General features: G+C 39.9%; 1 protein-coding gene across 3 annotated transcripts in view; it reads right to left on the reverse strand.

Annotated features, from left to right (window-relative positions):
• The window catches only part of LOC113578177 (probable G-protein coupled receptor 153), a 29,248-nt gene extending 20,570 nt beyond the window's left edge, over nucleotides 1-8,678 (reverse strand). For all 3 annotated transcript variants that reach the window (XM_027011263.2, XM_035536000.1, XM_027011262.2), the window contains exon 1: nucleotides 8,236-8,678. The gene's annotated coding sequence lies outside the window, so the exon portion shown is untranslated. The remainder of the gene's footprint in view (nucleotides 1-8,235) is intronic.
• Between the last annotated feature and the right edge of the window lie 4,039 nt (nucleotides 8,679-12,717).

Raw genomic sequence — 12,717 nt, forward strand, 5'->3', positions numbered from 1 at the left:
ACAGTGAACATGTGGATTTCACAGTGTTATTAATGAGTTAAACTTTTTGCTGTGCTTCCTGGATATGACATATGACATAAAGCATAAGTGAAGAAATATTGGCTATGTTGTAAGAAACCCTTCTATAGTGTTTGGTGGTCATTCACCATTTTACTGGCTTTCTACCAATTACTGTAAAAAGAAAAAAAAAACTACAAGTGGATGTGGAAGAAAATATGGCTGCCACACAACCATATATTGAAATGCTGGACTGAGTGTCTTAACACTAGAGACATCATTTTTTCACCTAACATGATTTTGTGACCTTCTGACTAATGTGGAAATACTTTCAAATTTGCCTTAAGGTTTGCCTTATTTTAGCAAAAAATGTATTTATCTGCACTCAACTGCAATTTTGCAGTATTCAATCTCCCATAAAGCCACAAATGTGATTTGTGTTTGTTCTTTATATCAACAAGAAATTACTGGTTGAAATGACATCACTGACAAATGAACCAGGAATCTAAACTGTGCTGTTTTTGGACTTTCAGGAAAAGATAAGACATTGGTTTACTAAAAATACATTAGCATTAATCATTCATCTCCCAATGGCCTTTGAATTTGTTATTAATGTGAGCTAAGATTAACAATAACTTAGGGACATTTCCACCAGTTTTCCATACGGAATGTTAGCTTATGTTGTGCACAGAGTGAAAATTGGCATGGGTGAGCAATTCCGAGTTCTAGATTAAATGAATGAGTGGCAAAGTTGAGCTAAGTGATCTACCGTATTTCCTCAGACTAAATTAGAACTTTAGCCTTGGGTCAGGGTGAATCAGCAGCATGCTCCTAAATAGCTGCTTTCTCCTCTTTGCAAGCACAATAAATCCACAGACCTCTATTGAGTAGAACCCCCTTTTACTACCCAAAATTAAAATGTTTGAACTGGCTTTGCTGGTTTCAATGGGTGGCATAAGAACTGGTGCGATGTTATTTGTGAGCATAAGTTCTCGTGAAGTTTACATTTTATTTCGTTTTTATTTAGAACTTTCCACAAAATACAGTATGCCACTGAGGAAACTGACACAATTACATTTACAATTTCAAAGAAGTTACATGTGCAAGCAAGAAAACAAGACGTTTCTTGTAAGAGAATGCTTCTTCAGAGCAACTCACCACTACCAGTGGTTTAGAACAGTACGTGTTCTCTGAAAATGCAAGAAGTCTTAAGGAGCAGCGATGTGGTGCACAATAACGCAAACAAAAAAACAAAAGGAAAGAGAGATATTTAAGTTATCAGTGACCTTTCTTTTTCCACAAAGTGATGTCTGTAAGTGCAATTTATACACATAAGTGAAACTGTGTTAGTGAAACTCTTAAGCAGACAAGCAGCCCTTTGCCTTGACAATGAGCAGCACGTTAATCAACAACTGAGCCAGACACTACATAAGCCTACATTGCTGTGGTCATGTGGGAAGCCAAAATGAATTGAGGCTAGCCTTACTTTAGGTGGACTGCATATTCTTTAGCTAGCAAGCTATCTGAATACCCAGTGAGGTATAAGATGCAGTCAGCTTCATTATCCGTGGCCAGCTACCTTATTGCCTGAGATCAAGAAATACATCTGTGGATTGTTAGATGATGTCTATAGCCATGCTCAGAAGCTATACAGAAGAATACTATTTTGTGATAAATGTAAAATGATTTTTATTCCACCTTGACGTGACTAATTTCGTGTTCTGGCGCGCTGGCAGACGTACGACAGATGAGCGTTGATTTTGACATTGACATGAGTCGTGCTGCACCCTGCTCTGTCTCTTTGGCCTGTGCGTTGTGCGTGGCCGGGGTGTAGCTGTCATGGTATTCCAGGACAAGCGTGTAATGCATCATCCTGGAGAGCAGCGGAGCTTCCCACCCACTTTCCACAGACCTCAAAGAGCACACCTCGCGGCCAGGCCCACCCACGTTTCAGTCTGGCTTACTAGCACCTGGTGCCTTTCGCAACGTTCTAAAAGAATTGCAGTTTCTAATTGCTTCGTAGCTGGGAACATGTGTTTTAGGATTCTCCGTAGGCTTGCTAAAGTAGCTCGGATGTTTGCTGATATGAGTCTATAAGATGATCAATGAAAATGAAAGAATGAATGTACACATATAGTGCTGTTCTCAGAACTCAAGGATGCTTTACAGTTAAGACACAGCTTGTGTGACATGTAACTGATGTTGAACTGCAATCCATGTGAGATTCACTGAGGCGTCCCGATCAGTCTGTCATAAAACGGTTCACCATTTATTTCCTGTTTTCGCAGCAGTTCTACTAGCATCAAGCTAATTGTTGTGTAGACACAACAATTACACACACACACACACACACACACACACACACACACACACACACACACACACACATTTGCCAGCTAAAATGAACTCCATCCAGCTGAGCATTTGTCAAGAAGAGACGTGCAATTTTAGACACAATGAAGTAAACAAACAGGGCTCAGTTTTCTGGGCCCTTGTTTGCTTAGCAGAACCTTTTATTCCCTAATAAATAAACTTTCATTGGACCTAAAATAAATCTTTCAACTCCTGGCAGGCCAACCAGCTGTGAATGTAGTATAGTTGTCAGGGACAAAACCATTGATTTGTCTATTATTAACTGCAGAGTTTAAATTCACACTCATTAAAGTGCATTCAAATCGCTGTTTTAACTCCCCCAACACACACACACACACACACACACACACACACACACACACACACACACACACACAAGAGGTGGCTATTGAAATATAGGCTAAATTTGGATTTGTGCTTTACTTATCAAGAAATGCAGGTTGCTTAAATGACTGACAGTCCCTGGGGAATGGAGTTTTTCCAAAACTGAACTGATGTAGTTTGTGATACAATATAGGCTTCATTCCTCATGTATCCTCAACATAATGAGTTAATCAAAGAAAAGTGTGACATGACTGCAGGAAACCTCTTGTTGCTCTTTACTTTACTGCCTAGACTGAAATGCCTCAGTTGATCTAAAACTTCATATTTTCGCATATTACTGCTTGTTAAAGTAGCTGCAGAGGTCCATGTGATCCAGCTCCAACAGTACACCCAAGGGAATGAACAACTACTGTTACATTTTCCATTTAAAACTGCAGTCAGTCCCGAAAACCACAGCTGGCTTACAGGAACATCTATTGAAACCCTGGGAGAAACTCCCTCTCAGGTGTTCTGGAACAGTTATCTCACAATAGCACAAGATGCTTTCAGTCTGCAGCCACTCCTCCCGTCTGAAATGTTACAGAAGCAAAGGTAATGATGCAGTGACAAAACCAACACTGCACATTTAAGAACTGAAGCACAATCTCAGCACGCACCTCGGTCAGTGCGCTCTGGCTTTTTAATAAGAAATAAAAATAACTCTGAGTGAGTCAAAGATTCAATTCATTACTGACTATTTAGATTGCAGTCACCAAATGTTTACTTCCTGGCTATTTCAGGCCTTTCTACAGCACATTAAATTAAAGGTCTGCTTGAATGATTAGTTACAGTGATTTTGTGAAAACCTGGTGTTTTTTTTATTTTTATTGTGGTCCTAATTTCTGCAATTTCCAAAATGTAGTTCACCATACGAGGACTACAACATCCTTTGTAGGTTTAAGCAAGTTGTAATCACACTACCAAGTTATCCTACTGCAATGGCTTAGGTAAGTGTTAAGCAAGCAAAATGAATGAGGGTGCCCACTTGTTAGACAACATGATAGCTGTAATCATGATAGCAGATTTTACATGAAGGCGTCTGTATGGGTGTTGCATAAGAGAGTGGAATGAGATTAGATATACCCTCCCACTCTATATCCATGAGTGATGTGTTGGCTTGCAAATCAGATCGCTTTGCAAGAACATTCAAACTGAGGCTACACACATCTGCTTTTTCAGCAATTCAAAAAAACGATTACAAGATAAAAGCCTTTGTGTAGGGCTAATGTTTGCTCCACTATTAGCATTTAAATTTGAGGCATTTGAAAGATGCCAGACATACAGAATGCATAAAAAAAAAAGATAATAGTAATAGCCTGCCTGTGCTCTTACCTAATGCTCAGAACATGTGTCTGTGGGCAAGTGTGTGTGTGTGTGTGTGAAAAACTGATTCGTCTTTTCCGAGGAAATGTGCCTCTCAGTGCTTTGGAAGCGGAGCAGCAGAGGTGTGACGCTGACCTACATCCCGTCATGGAACTGGGTTTTGTGGAGATTGCGCTGATTAAAATGAATGCGTGTTGCCAGCAAGTGAGAGAGGCAGAGAGAGAGAGAGAGAGAGAGAGAGAGAGAGATGATGAGAAAGATTGAGGGAGAGAAGGACTACCACCATAGTTAAGGTGGATCAAAGTGCAGGCTCCATAGATATGGTGGAATTTTTTTATAGGCTCATTAAACCCTGAGCTTCTGCTTCTGTTCCACTGCTGATGAACTGCTGTTCGTGTTTGGCCAAAGGGACCCGAGTGGAAACACTTTGCTTATAATTGCAGTGTCAAGTGAGTTTCCAAAACAAAATGAAAAGGCAGAGCATCTGGCAGAGAGGTGAGAATGAGCAGACCTGCGTGTGAGAAGGCTCGCACGGGGGGGCCGTGGTGGCTGCAACTGTGAGGCCCTGAACTGGCAGAGATTGCTGCCAGTTTTTCACAAATTAATTTCAACCCCAGTTGAGCAAGATGCAATGGACACTTTTAGGCAGGTTTAGGGTTTTGGTTTTTGTTGGTTTGCCCTCATTTTGATTCATTGTGGATTGTTATTTCCATTCCTGACCCCATATTGTAGTCAATATCATTTCATAAATTCATTTCCTTATGTGCTAAATGGAGATTTTAGGGTACAGTCAACAAATGTCTGCTTCCTGGCTTTTTCAGGACTTTCTACTGTGCTTTAAATGCCAAATGTGTGCTTGAATGATTAGTTAGAGTGATTTATACGCAGTGGTATTGTGATTGCATAATAAATCAATACGTTTAAATCCAACGCTAAGTTTCTGAGCACACGGATGTATCATACTGTGAAACTGGATTAATCGCTTGCTGAGATAAAAGGTCTAAATTGAGCTGATCTATATCCTGGTCCCGGTTCACTGTCATCACATCCTTCATCCACAGAACACGGGCAAAAGGTGTCAGGGCACTCGCGTCTATATTTTTTGCCCTGTCAAACCAGACTGTGGTTTGGGCCATGTCCTGCATAAACTAATGGAACAACTAACTGCAAACAGAGTACGTCCCACTCTCCGGGTGCATAGCATCGCTCGGAATGTAGTAAAATTATGTCTTACAGAAGTCAGGGACCGAGTGAGGTCCCGTTTAATGCCTTCCATGTAAGGCATGGGAAGGCCAGTGGATGGAATGAGGTCGGTGGCTTGATCGTGGCAGAGCAGGCTGGGGTCTCTACTCTAATAGAGGGGCTCCTCCCTCTACTCTGCTCTTGGGGACTTTCCCCAAGGCTAGCCATTCTTTAATGATTTTTCATTACAAAAATGGAAGCATGCTGTTTCTACTGAAATATCCTTCACTGTAGTGGTTGTGCCAAAGCAGGGAATAGGGATGACATAAGAAGTAGTTCTGGGGCAAATTTGGGATTATAGAGTAATTTTTTGGTGTATTAGACAATTTTCATTTGAATTAATAACAAAGTAAAGACGTTGTTCATGTCTAACATAATATACATCTTTAACATATTTACAATTAAATGATTTGAATGTAGATTGCACCAATCCTCTAAAATTGCTGACATTCTCAGTAGTACAACTCTGACATTTATGACACAGATGTAACTTTATTAGTCTTTTGTTATATCCTATTTCTTATGACTTATTTCTGGCAAGAGTGTGATCATGATTAAGTGGACAGAGGTTCCCTCTACTAAACCACCGAGTGTATCCCAAACACTCCATCCAGTGTGAGAAGAGGGAGCTGATTAGACTAATGAATATGGATGGATGACGTAGCGCGATCGGCAACAAAGTGTATTTGGATGACCGATCAGAGGAATGTATCAGCAGGGATCTACCACAGATGAGGCTGCATCGGTTAGACAGCAGCCTGGAAGGTGTTTGAAAGGCAAATGCAGTACCCACTGTGAAGTGGGTTTCAATGGCTTTACATTATAATTACTGAGTTATTGTAGCTATCCTGATCACAGCAGCTTTATAGTCTGCTCTTAGGTAGCTGTGTACAGATGCGGTCTGACGCACTCAGGAGGACCCAGAGGAGTGTCAGGTCTGACCTGTGGAATAAAGTTATATCATCACATAAAGAAGCTAAATCTGGTGAGTCATTCCTTCGAGAAGGATTTATTTATGGCCAGCTTTAATCAAAGGCTTATGTTGCATGTCTGTAAAGACATGGATCATATCTTGCCAGACATGGATTGCAAGTAATCATTATTGCTAATCATGAGTTGGGGAAACCTTTTTGTTCCAAAAATGTCAATTTGATTACAGGAAGACCTTAGAGGCCTGAGTCTATAGTAGAGGTGTTTGAGACTCATCTGTAAGCTGGCTGATATACTAAACTTGTAACGCAGGGAGAAAATGCCTAGGGAGACAGTTCATAAAATGCTTACTTCACTGATGCAAATGTTGTGATTTCACTCATTAATTCAGTTCAGCACTTTACTGACTACAAATTCTGTTCTCCTGTCTGCTCTGGGGCAATATAGTAATACTGCTAAACTTAGCTAGCTAGTAATAGATTCTAATTGTATTCTCATCTCTCTGATCCGGAATAAGATTGCAAAATTTACATTTAAATTGAGTTTTGAGGAAGTCAGTTATGTGTGTAATTGACTCAACAATCATCTGTAAAAGTCTTCCATCCACTAGTCAGGCTAAACTTCTAAAGTTTCTACACAATGCAGATGGCACAAGAATTTATTAGGGTTTTGGTGTACGGATGACTAAATACCACACTACTTTTGAACTACTAAGAGTAATTTTGACATAACAGCTACCTGAAAGGACCCAAATGCCCGGATACATTGGATGGCCTACATTCATGTTAAAGATTTATCTAGCCTACATCCATGTTATAGACTGCCTATGTGTCTGTAAAAGCAACTGAGGTTTTTCCTTTTAAAACGGGGCAAATCGCTGACCTTTAGTGACCTCGGTGACCTTGTAGGAGTGTCATTCCCAACGCCACAGAAACAATTTATTTAAATGGACGCATAATTTGCTATCGGAACTGATCTGAATATGTGTATATCATGCACTCAAATAATAATCTGAGATTTCTTGATCTGAACTGAACAAAGATTTCTTGTTCTGAACTAAGATTAGGTGTATACATCTGGGGTGCGTCCTGTGACAGTTAATCACTGTCAAAATGATGGCCGTGGGGAGCTTTAAAGAGTGATATGTGAATGCGTTACAGTACGCGATAACTTTGTTGGCTAATAGAGATACGAGTGCTATAGTTAAGCTATTATATACATTAGCTAACCTAATTACACCTTGAGTGGTATAGAGGAACTATTTTCGGCATGGCACACATACTGTTCCTATTCTCTGGATTGCTCACAGTGGGTTTTAATAGCTTTTCAAGTGTTCTGACTGTTCCCCTCTGAGCAAAAACTACAACAAAAAACCCCATGGTAGTAATGATGATGATAGTGATGATAATGATGCTGACAACAACAACAAAATAGTAATAATAATAATAATAATAATAATAGTAATAATGACAAGAAGTAGAAGAAAAATTATTATTTTTAATATTAGTTTGGGTAATTACATATGGCTTCTCAGAGACAATTAAATATGAATAAGTAAGTAGACCTTGCTTAAAGGATTTGCTCGTATCATACCGAATAGTCTTTGGTGCAAATATAAACTTGCGAAAAGCGTTAACTATGTGCAGTGCTGTTAGAAAGATTTTATGCTAATATGTAGTCTGTCAGCAACGTCACTCTCGTTCACTTCCCAGTTTATTGGCTACTAGCCTAGCTTACCTCCTCTGTTCCACACACCTATTACCAATGAGTCAGAAGTATCCGGATGAGCGTTTGTGCTAAAACGCTGCTTTAGAAAAGGCTTAATAAAAAAATCAAATATGCTTACAATTGGCTTGCAGCATTATTCATTAAAATGTCTCCAAATTCCCGATCTGCTAGACCCCGTAACACTTACTCTTCATAGAAATCTCCTATCAGCAAAAGGACAGTATGTCGAAATGTCATGTGTGTGTATTTATTTGAGTGTGCCTGAGCTTGGCGACGTACCTTAAAGAGATTTGGGCGATAAGCGCATTCCTGTTCGTCCACACCGGCGACGTGTTGTATTGTTACTGATATGTCCACATTTGCGTTGCTTTTTATTCCAGTTCAGAATATGGCATGCTGCACTGTTAACATCATCAGCCAGAAAATAGTAATATGGCCAAGCGTGACAGTAGCAATGCATCCTTCATCGTCGGAGTCAGACTTTGAAAGCTCGCCTGTAAGAAATAATTTAGACTCACGGAGAAGCGAAGTAAACCTGTCGATGTCGTTATCGTCGCGGTTAGTGGGCAACAAAGCGTAAAGCATCCTCACGCCGCCCGTTGAAGAGATGCAGGAGGAGGGGGAGGAACAGTGTATCAGATGGTAAAACCATGACTGTCTTGTGGTTCTAATCACTTGGCCGTCTTTAAGACATTTTTGACGTGATCCAGCCTGTTTCTCATTTTGTTGTTAGTTTGCGACCCTGCGACTACTTTTTGTGGGTTCCCTTTCCAGCGCTTCTGGCGACCATGTCTCCTTAGATCACGAAGCGAAGACTCGTTTTCCAACTTTGCCGCCTGTCAGTGTATTTATCAAACGCAGAATTATTATAATAGTATAATAATAAATAAGCACCCGTGGTACAAGGCCTGAACTGGATGCAGTTCTTCAGCATAATAATAAGGACAACCGCTAATGTTCAGTGTACAGTCCTCATCCAATCCTCGTACCGATGAACAACTGTTATTACCGTTTACGTTAACCAATATTTTAAGCGTCATTTTCAATTTTGTTTTTATTGATATTATGGCACTGTTATGCAACATGGTCTGCGAAAACTTATCCATAGGTTAAATACATAAATAATAGGTTAAATTCATAAATAAGCCATACTTTGAACGACCAGCTTTGAATAATACACAACAGCTGGATGCTGCTTGTACCGGTATGTTTTTCACTATTTTTAAATGACTTAATAACTTTATAACCTTCTAGATTGCCATCTTGCGATGACTTGTAATTACACGAAGTACAATGTTATTAGTTCCACCCAGCAGCTGTATTTACCAGTTACAGCGTTACTGCGTGGACGGCACAAACTAACGTAGTGAGCCCTCATCCTAAAAACTATTAGCATGCTTTTGACCTGAATAATACATAGTCTTCTGTTATGTCAAAATCATAAGATCTATGTATTATGTAATATAAAACGTTCACGATGCGTATTTCCATCACGCAAGTCACTTTTGGAGTTAATTGAGAAGTACCGAAGACCTTGGATGGCCACGCCCCCATTTCAACCCTTACCTTTTGAAGTGTGCTGGGGAACTTTTAGTCATTGGCGGCACTCAGATGCACATTACAGTTCTGCAGAATGTTCTAGACCACCAGACTTTGGGAGAAGCGCTGATTAGAGAGCAGGAAGGAGTTCGACAAGGACTCCTGGGATGCCGTCTTCCTCTCCACATCCTTATTTACTTAAATTTAATGTTGCAATTTGTTTGTTACATAATTGAGTGGTTTCTGTGTTTGGTTTTGGTTCATCGACTCTTTTGGCTGTTGTTCTTACCATTTTCCACTGTAGTTGAGTTTCCTTTTCTGGTTTGTTTGCAATAAAATATCTGTTCTTGAGATGAATTGGCATTCTCTGTGTCTTCTTTCACGCTAGTGCTACAATAAATAAGAATGAATGTTAGTTCTGTGGAAGCCAACAGTTTTGGAAGCCTGCATGCATCAGTATTACATAACAGCACTGGGCCTCCCCTGTGATTCACACAGACATGTAGACTTACATCTTGTATTAATCGGCCCTTAACCATTCATGTTAAGAACTCTGATCCAGCAAAGAAAAGAAGGCATTTTGTGCATGCACGCGATCACACCAGTAACTGGCTAAGGCATTAGTTATTGTTTATTACTGATGTTGACTAACAAACTCTAGTACGTATTGTTTATTGCACTTAGACAATGATGAGATAGAGCGTATGTATTTTGTGCTTCCAGGCATCAGCAGTGATCCCTGTATTTCTACAGTATTCTAGTTCATTGGTATATTGGACTCGAACCTACTCCACTGGCTAGGATGTATTCTATGAGTAAATGATAAAACACTTTTGTAAGTGGCTCTGGATAAGAGCGTCTGCTAAATGCTGTAAATGTAAATGTATATTACCTGAATTTACATACCAATAGCATACCATGCCTAGAGCCCACAAATTCAGACCGCTCATAAAAATGAGACGTAAGGACCTGATGTCACAGCCCTTCAAAACAACTCAGAACTGAAATCAATCTACAAACATCCTGAGGGTTGACACAGATCAAGCACGGCCCTGATCTTAGCTGCTTCCTACTGGTGCTCTTCTGTTAACCTTTGGGTGCATGTGTACTGAGCAATAGCTGCAACTTGCAAACTAGTTTCTGTAACTTTTTAAGAACAAAACTATGTACACAAAATCAGCTGTTCACAAAAAGCAACAGGTCTGATTTCAAGCAAAACTACTGGACCAGAGTTGTAAAAGCTAATTGGATATTTTAATCAATAAAGAACATAGTCCTTTAAATATAGTCAAATAAAATTACCTTAATCCTTTAGAATTCCCACATTCTAGAGTTAACCTTGGAACTTCAGAGAAATAGAACACATCAAAAAATGATTTACTTAAACTGTCAAAGGTGTCGATTGTTTTAAGTGTTTTAATACTTTCTGTTCCAGGTTCCTACGGATAGGAGCGTTTGGTAAATTTCTCTATGCAGAGTGAAGTATAGGCAATACACTTGATCCTCTGTGTGTGTGTATGAGAGAGAAACTCTAAGCTGCCAACACAGCAGAGGTAAAAAAAAACCAAAAACAAAACCAGCAACTGGTTCTTAGTAGCATGTTTTAGCTGGATATTGTTATGGTTAAATCCATTGCTTATGGCAGTGTATTCTTAATCCCAGTCCTATCTCTGTCACTGGGGAAGAAAGGGCAGTGCTAATGAAGGCCATTTACAGATGTACATGACCTCAGCATTTTAGTTCCATCTCAGTCTATAGTTTTATGCTTTGTATAATAACACATTTTATACATGAGTGTGCTGGTGTTATTTTTTTTTTAGGTGTGGTTTTGTGAAACAAAGGACATTAAGGATGCTGGAAATTGACAGGATAAAGCATAAAGTGTGACCTCTGCATTTCAGTTTATCCCAGATCATAGCATATTCTGTGTACTTGAACACATAATACATACATATATACTATTACATGTGTGCGTTGGTGAGTTTTAGCTTTATTCTAGGTGCTTTTTTGCTATATACGTGCTTCTCTGCTGAAATGTGTGAATGTAAGAAAAATACGTTTCTGATGGTTCCTCGGTTGTTATGAGTGAGAGATCGCTTCCTATTAAATATTGAGCATGCTGGAGGATGAAACAGAAGGCTCTGTACGTGACATTCCACGAAATATCACGGCAATGAAGAGCACGGAAACATAACGGGAGCGAAAGTGATGAGTTAATCCACTTTTGCGCAGAACCTTGTGACCTGGAAACGCCATGGATAAAAAGTGACAGGAGGCTGCCGCTCACCGTATCGTGGCGGTGGGCGCAGCTTGGCTCAGGGGACCCGCCCCTGCGGCGACTTGGAGGATATCCCCTCTCCTGGCTGGGCTTTCAGGTTGGCATTTTCCTGCGCAGCTCATTTCCCCATCGTTCATCTATCTGCACGGCTTTCAAAATGAGAGCACAGGTCGGTGCCATGTGCGGGGTTTGCCTGTATGTATTTAGCTTCAAATTGTCCAGTGTTTGCACGGTTAAGGAAAACTTTAAACAAAAATAAATATGCGGCAAAGAAATGGGAGACAGTGGAGTCAATTAGCATTATGCAAATGAAATCAGGTTAACTGGTTCCCATTAACTTCCATTTATTATTGGGAAGGTGAGTATTTTTGGCTGAAGTGTTCCTATAATTCACTGCCTCAGAATAATATGTGCAATGAACTGTAAATTACCTGAAGATAATGGAGGGACTACAAACAAACATGCAATAATCAAAAGTTTGTCTGTGCCTCTAATAGCTGTTTTATGGCATGAAATAAGTGAACTGTCATTTCTGTCTTGCAACATTAGCACAGACAAATTGAGTGCTTTTGAAGCAATAGCAATTATACTGTCTAAAGAGTCTCCAATTAGTTGCATGCAGAGCTGTTTAAGCCAGTGCTAAGAGAGCCTCAGGCAGTTTACATTATTGTTTTAGTCTGCATGGCAACACAAATCAGTGAGTTCATCAAGCACTATAGATTAACTGGTCGATCACTCAGCCATGGTTGTTCATTGCTGCAATAGTAGGTTAAAGGTTTCTTTCCAGCGGGCTATCCTGAAAAACCAATGATGAACATCAAGGCGCACGTGCTGTAGCTCGAAACAGTGCCTCTCCCTCGAGAGCAATAGATTTCAAGCAAACATGGTCTGGCATATTTCTGCTGTACCATAGCTTCTTGAGAAGCACATTTATGACTTCTGTT

Source organism: Electrophorus electricus, chromosome 18, assembly GCF_013358815.1.
Source record: "Electrophorus electricus isolate fEleEle1 chromosome 18, fEleEle1.pri, whole genome shotgun sequence".
Taxonomy (NCBI): domain Eukaryota; kingdom Metazoa; phylum Chordata; class Actinopteri; order Gymnotiformes; family Gymnotidae; genus Electrophorus; species Electrophorus electricus.